The sequence below is a fragment of the Pseudorca crassidens genome, chromosome 14 (genome assembly GCF_039906515.1).
Source record: "Pseudorca crassidens isolate mPseCra1 chromosome 14, mPseCra1.hap1, whole genome shotgun sequence".
NCBI lineage: Eukaryota > Metazoa > Chordata > Mammalia > Artiodactyla > Delphinidae > Pseudorca > Pseudorca crassidens.
Window position 1 is genome coordinate 44,034,910 of NC_090309.1, and position 9,457 is coordinate 44,044,366.

Genomic DNA, 9,457 nt, shown 5'->3' on the forward strand with positions numbered 1-9,457 from the left:
TTAAAGTAATTATTGACATGTATGTTCTCATTGCCATTTTGTTCATTGTTTTGGGGTTTTGTGTAGGTCTTTTTTAGTAGATTCCCTCTTTTGTTCTCTTGTGATTGGATGTCTTTATGTTTGGATTCCTTTTAGTTTGTTGTGTGTATGATCTATTATAGATTATTGATTTGCAGTTACCATGAGATTTATATATAGCCATATATATATATATATATATATATATGAAGTTGCTGATCTCTTAATTTCAAATGCATTTTAACAACCCTGCGTTTGCACCCTCCTCTCCTCACAATTACTGTTTCTTATATTTTACATCTAATTGTTTTGTGTATCCCTTAACTGCTTATTGTGGATATAGATGATTCTACTCTTTTGTCTTTTAACTGTCCTACTAGCTTTGTGCATGGATGATTTCCTACCTTTACTATATGTTTACCTTTACTGATAAGTTTTTTCCTTTCATAATTTTCACGTTTCTCATTGTGCCCCTTTCTTTTTCTCTTAGAGAAGTTCCTTTAACATTTCTTGTAAAGCTGGTTAGGTGGTGCTGAACTCTTATCTTTTGCTTGTTTGTAAAAGTTTTGATCTCTCAGTCAAATCTGAGAGACTTGCCAGGTATAATATTCTTGGTTGTAGGTTTGTTCTATTGATCACTTTCAATATATTGTGCCACTCCCTTCTGGCCTGTGATTTCTGCTGAAAAGTCAGCCGATAGCCTTATGGGAGTTCACTTGTACGTAATGTGTTGCTTTTCCCTTGCTGCTTTTAATAATTATCTTTAATTTTTGCCATTTTAATTATACTATGTCTTGGTGGGTTCCTCTTTGGGATTCTCTGTATTTCCTGGACTTGGATGTCTGTTTCCTTTCCCAGGTTAGGGAAGTTTTCAGCCATTATGTCTTCAATTATGTTTTCAGCTCCTTTCTCTCTCTCTTTTCCTTCTAGGACCTTTATAATGCAAATATTAGTGAGATTGATGTTTTCCTAAAGGTCTCCTTAACTGTATTCATTTCTTTTCACTATTTTTTCTTCTGTTCAATATCAGTGATTTTCACTACTTTCTTCCAGCTCACTGACTGTTCCTCTGTATCATTTAGTCTACCGTTGATTCCTTCTAGTGTACTTTTCGTTTCTATCCCTGTACATCCATTCTACTCCCAAGTTTTTTGATCATCTTTACAATCACTACCCTAAACTCTTTCTCTGGTAAATTGCCTACCTCCACTTCACTTAATTCTTCTTTTGGGGTTTTATGTTGTTCTTTCATTTGGAACATGCTTCTCTGTCTCCTCATTTTCCCTAAATTCTTGTTTCTATTTATCTGGTACACTGGTTACATTTCTCAACCTTGGAGAAGAGGCTTTTTGTAGGAGGCGTCCTAGGGGTCCCAGCAGCCTACTGCCCTCATCACCAGAATTGTATGCTCTAGGGGTTCCCCCTATGAGGGCTGTGTGGGTCTGCTGTCTGTTGTGAAAGACTGTATGCGCAGTGTGGTAAGCCTTTTTGGCCCCCAATCTGGTTGGTTGCCAGGTCCTAACTTGTGGGAAGGCTGCTGGTTGGTAGGTCAGGAGGCAGCTGACTGTGGAACCCCAGGATCCCTGGGGCTAGTGCTAGGTTACTTGTGGGCAAAGTCAGGGTCCAGGAGATCCCAGGGCTACTGCCCACACACTGGTGGATGAAGCCAGTTCTGGGGCTAGTGCCAGCCTACTGGCAGGCAGAACCATGTCCTGAGGTCTGGTTGCAGAGCACAGGGGTCCCAGAGCTGGTGTCACATCACTGGTGTGTGGGGCTGGTTCCTGAAACAGCTGGCTGTGTGATTCGGGTGTCTTGAAGCTTATATTAGCTTGCTGGTGGGCGGGGCCAGAGCCCAGTAGGTCACAGGGCAGGGTTTGGCCTGCTGCTGGGAGGGCTTGGTCCACAGGCTGTAGGGCTACAAAACTGTTGCAACTGGCATCTGCCCACTGGTGGGTAAGGCTGGGCCCAAGGCTAGAGCAGGCTCCCTGGAGGACAGGGCCAGGACCCAGGAGATTCTGGGGCTGATGCCTGTGCACTGGTGGGTGGAGCTAGGTCCCAGATTGTCTGGTTGGAAGTCCCTGGAGGTTTATGGTCTAGTGCCTACATACTGTTGTGTGTGGCTGTGTCCTGGGCCTTTTGGTGGGCAGGGCTGTTTCCAGGGGTAGCTTTAGGCTCAGGGAGTCTTAAGGAAGCCTGTCTGCTGGTAGTGGGGCTGGGTCCATGGCCTGAGGCGTCCCAGCACTGGCACTTATAGGCTGTTGGTCCAGGGTGTGGCTGGGTTCTGGGGCTAGTAAGCTAGAGGGAGTATTCTAAAATGGCGCTTGCCAGCACCTGTGTCCATGTGGTAGAATGAGCTCCCCAAAATGGCTGCCACTGGTATCTGTGTCCCCAGGGTGAGCTGCAGTTGCCTCCTGCCTCTCCAGGAAACTCTCTAAGATAAGCAGGTAGGTCTGACACAGGTTCAGATCAAATTACTGCCTTTGCCCTGGGTCCCAGAGTATGTGAGATTCTGCCTGTGCCCTTTGAGATTGAAGTCTCTATTTCCTCCAGCCCTCTGGGACTCCTAAAAGTAAGCCCCACTGGCCTTCAGAGGCAAATGCTCTGGGGTCTTGTCTTCACAGTGCAGGAACCTCAGTCTGGAGAGCCCAACGTGGGTCTCAGATCTTTCACCCCTTTGGGAGAACCTCTGCAGTTGTAGATATTCTCCCATTTTGTGAGTTGCCTACCCAGGGGCATTTGGGACTTGACTATTGTGACTCCACCCCTCCTACCTATCTCACTGTGGTTTCTTCTTTATATCTTTAGTTGTAGAAGATCTTTTCTGGTAGGTTCTGGTCTTTTTCGTCTATGGTTGTTCTGCAAATACATGATTTTGATGTGCCTTTGAAAAGAGGTGAACTCAGGGCCTTTCTACTCCATCTTGGCCAATCTCCTTAAGATTTTCTTAAAATGTAAAACAAAAGTCATGAAGGAATACTAAAATTTTTTTACTACATAAACATTAAAAGCTTCTCTACAAGAAATAATACAATGAAAATAATTAGAGAAGATATGTGCAATGCATAAAACCCTCAAAGACATAATAAACAGAATATACAAAGCTCTTAAAAATTAAAGACAACCTAGTAGACAAATGATTAAAGTACGTGGCCTTCAAGAGGAAAACCTACAGGCCAATAAACATTATGATGGTTAATCTCACTAACAATAGGGGTAAAGCAGACTGAAACAACGATGAGATACTATTTTGTGCCTATCAGATCAGCAAAAACTGTAAAAGGTAGTATGTACCAAATGTTAAGTACATGGGGAACTAGATCTCCTGGATACTCTACTGATAAGCAGACACAACCACTCCAGAGGACATCTGGCAATATCTTGTAGTTGAAGACATTCACACCCTGGAAACAAGTTATTCTACTTCCAAGTGTATACTCTAGAAACTCTGGCACAGGTGCACAAAGAGAATTGCACACAGGTTTTCACTGAACATTGTTTATTTTGCTACTATAGATTATTTTGCTATTATAATCTAAAGTAATCTTAACTTTGGGTAATAAGTTCTTTCAATGAAAATTATGCAGCAATTTAAAAATATGAATTAGATCCTCATGAATTAATATGTACACATCTCAAATGTTACATGAAAAAGTTGCAGGATGACATTTATGTAAATGCATAAAACCCAAGAATAATTTTCTATATGTATGAACGTATTTATGTTATAAATCTATGAGTGGAAAGGACACGTATCAACTCTGGAACAGATTTTGCTTCTAGAATGGGCAGAAGGAGATGAATAAGGAAGAGAGTTCAAAAGAGACTTTAAAAAATGTTTTCTGTTAAGAGTGACTCAAATATTAGCAAAATGTCAGCATTTGTTAAAACATTTTTCACTAAATCTTTGAAATATTTTATAATTTGGAAAAATGGGCAGACTCCAAGTCCAGAGTTTTATTAACATCTCTGGTCCGCTTTTCTTCTTGGAAACTCTAAAACTTCTAGGATTTCTTCAGTTTCTTCAGGGGCCCTCTCTCATCCACCATCCTGGTCCCTCCATCTCCTCTCCCCCTGTCTCCTCAGCCCCCAGCATAGGGGCTGAAAATACTGCTTCTCACTCTCCCCACTGCATTGCTACAAGTAGTCTTCATTTACTGTTGAGTCTCTGCCTCAGCACTGTTTTACTTTTTTCTCCCAGATGCATTGGAGGAGGGGAGGGGTCAGGAGAGGAGTGACAAAATAGATGAAAATAAGGAAAAGGAATGAGGAAGGCCATGAAGCCCCACATGTAATTTTTTTTTTTTTTTTTTTTTTTTTTTTTTTTTTTTTTTTGCGGTACGCGGGCCTCTCACTGCTGTGGTCTCTCCCGTTGCGGAGCACAGGCTCCGGACGCGCAGGCTCAGCGGCCGTGACTCACAGGCCCAGCCGCTCCGCGGCATGTGGGATATTCCCAGACCGGGGCACGAACCCGTGTCCCCTGCATCAGCAGGAGGACTCTCAACCACTGTGCCACCAGGGAAGCCCTGTAATTTTTTTTAAATCAAAGTATAGTTGACACTTTCAGGTGTGGAACATAGTGATTCAGTATTTTTGCAGATTATACTTACAAGATAATGGCCCTAATATCCAGTGCTATACAGTAAATCTTTGTTGCTTATCAATTTTATACATAGTAATTTGTATCTGTTAATCCCATACCCCTATCTGGCCCCTCCCCACTTCCTCTCCTGTTTGGTGACCATAAGTTTGTTTTCTATATCTATGCGTCTTCCTGTTTTACACATACATTCATTTGTATTTTTGAGATTCCACATATAAGTGATATCATACAGAATTTGTCACTCTCTGATTGATTTCACTAAGCATAATATTCTCTAGGTCCATCCATGTTGCTGCAAATGGCAATATTTCATTCCGTTTACGGCTGATATACCATTGTGTATGTATATATGTATGTATGTACCACATCTTCTTAATCCAAATGTCTGTTGTTGGGCAGTTGCGTTTATTTCATGTCTTGGCTATTGTAAATAGTGCTGCTATGAACTTTGGGGTGCAAGTATCTTTTCAAATTACTGTTTTCATATTTTCTGGGCATATACCCAGGAGTGGAATTGCTGGATCAGATGGTAGTTCAATTTTTAGTTTCTTGAGAAACCTTCATACTGTTTCAGTAGTGGCTGCAGCAATTTACATTCCCACAAACAGTGTGCAAGGGTTCTCATTTCTCCACGTCCTCATCAGCATTTGTTATTTATAGACGTTTTGATGATGGCCATTCTGATAGATGTGAGGTGATAGCTCATTGTTGTCTTGATTTGCCTTTCTCTAATAATTAGTGATGTTGAGCATCTTTTTATGTGCCTGTTAGCCATTTGTATGTATTCTCTGAAAAAAGGTCTATTCACGTTTTCTGGACATTTAATGATTGGGTTATTTTTTCTTTATTGAATTATGGTTGACTTACAATATTGCATTAGTTTCAAGTGTATAGCATAGTGATTCCTTTTTTTTTTTTTTGCTGAGTATATTCCATTATAGGTTATTACAAGATATTGGATATAATTCCCTGCGCTGTATGGTAAATTCTTGTTGCTTATATATTGTATGTATAGTAGTTTGTATCTCTTAATCCTATACTCCTAAATTTATCCATCGCCCCCCTCCCCTTTAGTAACCATAAGTTTGTTTTCTTGTCAGTGAGTCTGTTTTTGTATATAGATTCATTTGGATTATTTTTGAGATTCCACATATCAGTAATATCATATAGTGTTTGTCTTTCTCTATTTCACTAAGCATAATATTCTCTAGGTCTATCCATGTTGCTGCAAATGGTAATATTTTACTGTTTTCTATGGCTGAGTAATATTCCATTGTATATTTATTGAATATATACCAGTTCTTCTTAGGCCAATCATCTATTGATGGGCACTTGGGTTGTTTCCATATCCTGGTTATTGTAAACAGTGCTGCTGTAAATATTGGGGTGCATGTATCTTTTCGAATTAGAATTTTCATTTTTTCCCAGATCTATGCACAGGAGTGGGATTGCTGGATAATATGGTAGCTCTATTTTTAGTTTTTTTTGTTTTTTTTTTAAAGAACAGATTTATTTATTTGTTTGTTTGTTTATTTTTGCTGTGTTGGGTCTTCATTTCTGTGTGAGGGCTTTCTCCAGTGTGGCAAGCGTGGGCCACTGTTCATCGCGGTGCACGGGCCTCTCACTATCGCGGCCTCTCTTGTTGCAGAGAACAGGCTCCAGATGCACAGACTCAGTAGTTGTGGCTCACGGGCCTAGTTGCTCCGTGGCATGTGGGATCCTCCCAGACCAGGGCTCGAACCCGTGTCCACTGCATTAGCAGGCAGATTCTCAACCACTGCGCCACCACGGAAGCCCTATTTTTAGTTTTTTAAGGAACCTTCATACTATATTTTCCACAGCAGCTGCACCAAGTTACATTCCAACCAACAGTGTATGAGGGTACTCTTTCCTCCATACCCTTTCAGCATTTTTATTTGTAGACTTTTTGATGATTGCCATTCTGACTGGTGTGAGGTGATTGTGGTTTTCATTTGCATTTCTATAAAACTTAACAATGCTGAGTATCTTTTCATGTGCTTGTTAGCCATCTGTATGTGTTCTCTGGGGAAAAATGTCTTTTAAGTCTTCTGTCCATTTCTTGATTGGGTTGTTGATTTATTATTTTTTTTTTATATTGGGTTGAATGAGCTGTTTTTATATTTTGGATATTAATCCTTTGTCAGTTGCAAATATTTTCTCCCATTGCATATGTTGCCTTTTCATTTTGTTGATGGTTTCCTTTGCTGTGCAAAGGCTTTTAAATTTGATTAGGCCCCATTTGTTTATTTTTGCTTTTATTTCTTTTGCTTTAGGAGTCTGATCTAAGAAAATATTGCTGCGATTTATGTCACAGAATGTTTTGCCTATGTTTTCTTTTAGGAGTTTTATGATGTCATGTCTTATATTTAGGTCTTTAAACCATTTTGAGTTTGAGTATATAGTGTAAGGGAGTGTTTATTGATTTACATGTAGATGCCCAGCTTTCTTAACAATATTTGTTGAAGAGACTGTCTTTTCTTCATTGCATATTCTTGCCTCCTTTGTCATAGATTAATAGACCGTATGTGCATGGGTTTATTTCTGGTCTCTCTGTTCTCTTCCATTGATCTATATGTCTGTTTTTGTGCCACTATCACACTGTTTTGGTTACTGTAGCTTTGTAGTATAATCTGAAGTCTGGAAGGGTTATACATCCAGCTTTCTCTTTTCTTGGAATTGCTTTGACAAGTCTCAGTCTTTTATGGTTCCATATGAATTTTGAAATTATTTGTTCTAGCTCTGAGAAAAGTGTCATTGATATTTTGATAGGGATTGCATTAAATCTGTAGATTGATTTGGGTAGTATGGCCATTTTAAACAATATTAATTCTTCCAATCCAAGAGCATGGAATATCTTTCCTTTTCTTCTAGGTTATCCAATTTGCTGGCATATAACTGTTGATGGTATTCTGTTAGGATTTTTTTGTATTTCTATGTTATGGGTTGTTATTTCTCCTGTTTCACTTCCTATTTTGTTTATTTGCATCCTCTCTCTTCTTCCTGGAGAGCCTAGAGGTTTGTTGATTTTGTTTATCTCTTCGAAAAACCAGCTCTTGTTTTTATTGATCATTTCTGTTGTTTTTTGATATTTGTTTTATTTATTTCCTCTCTGATCTTTATTATTTCCTTCCTTCTGCTGACTTTGGGCTTTGTTTGTTCTTATTTTTCTAACTCTTTTAGGTGATAGATTAGGTTGTTACTTAAGATTTTTCTTGTTTCTTCAGGGAGGCCTGTATTGCTATGAACCTCTTACAACTGCTTTTGCTTCATCCCATAGATTGTGTAAAGTTGTATTTTCATTTTCTTTTGTCTCACGGTATTTTATAATTTTTTTTTTATTTCATCATTGACCGATTGCCTTTTGGTAGCATGTTGTTTAGTCTTCATGTGTTCACTATATTCCCATTTTTCTTTCTGTGTTGACTTCTACTTTCAAATATCTTGGTCAGGAATTATGCTTGAAATAATTTCTAGCCTCTTAAATTTCTTGAGCCTTGTTTTTGACCTAGTATGTGGTCTTTCCTAGAGAACGTTCCATGAACACTTGAAAATAATGTATATTCTCCTGTTTTGGGATGTTATGTTCTATAGATATCAATTAAGTCCAACTGGTCTATTTTGTCATTTAGGAGTTCTGCCTTATTGATTTTCTGTCAGGATGATCTGTCCATTGATGTCACTGCAGTGTTAAAATCTCTTATTATTACTGTATTACTGTCAGTTTCTCCTTTTGTTAGTATTTGCTTTATTTAGGTGCCTCTCTATTTGGTGTATATAGGTGAACCAGTATAATATTCTCAATGAATTGATACCTATATTGTTATATACTGCCCTTCTTTGTCTTTATGGCCTTTGTTTTAAAGTTTATTTTGTCTGATATGGGTATTGCTACCCCCACTTTCTTGTCAGTTCCCTTTGCAAGAAATATTTTTTTCCACCCCCTCACTGTAGTCTGTCTTTCACCCTGAAGAGAGTCTCTTGTATGCAACATATTGCACGTTCTTTTTTAATCCAATTTGCCACTCAGTCTTTTTATTGGATCATTTAGTCCTTTGTTATTTAATGTAATTATTGATAGGTATATACTTACTGCCGTTTTGATCCTTGTTTTCTAGTTGTTATTGTAGTTCTTCTTTGTTCATTTTTTTCTTCTTTTTGTTTTTTCCTGTTGTGGTTTGATGATTTTCTTTTGTAGTATGCTTGAGTTCCTTTCTTTTTGGTTTTTATAAATCTATTGTGTGTATATATATATATATATATATATATTTTTTTTTTTTTTTTTTTTTTTTTTTTTTTTTTTTGCGGTACGCGGGCCTCTCACTGCTGTGGCCTCTCCCGTTGCGGAGCACAGGCTCCGGACGCGCAGGCTCAGCGGCCATGGCTCACGGGCCTAGCTGCTCCGCGGCATGTGGGATCTTCCCGGACCAGGGCACGAACCCGTGTCCCCTGCATCAGCAGGTGGACTCTCAACCACTGTGCCACCAGGGAAGCCCTACTGTATATTTTTGATTTGTGGTTACCATGGAGTTCAAGAATGTTGACCCATAACTATATCTATTTGCTTTAAATTGATAGTCATTCAATTTCAAACACATTCTAAAAGATCTACATATTTATACTCCCCTCCCTCACATTTTGTGATTCTGATGTTCTATTTTACATCTTAATGCATATCCTTTTACTTCTTATTGTAGTTATAAATACTTTTACAACTTTGACTGTTTTTAATCCACATATTGCCTTATTTAAATGATTTTCAATCCTTACAATATATGATATTTGCCTTTTGTATTGGGATTTTCCCTTTCCTTTAGATTC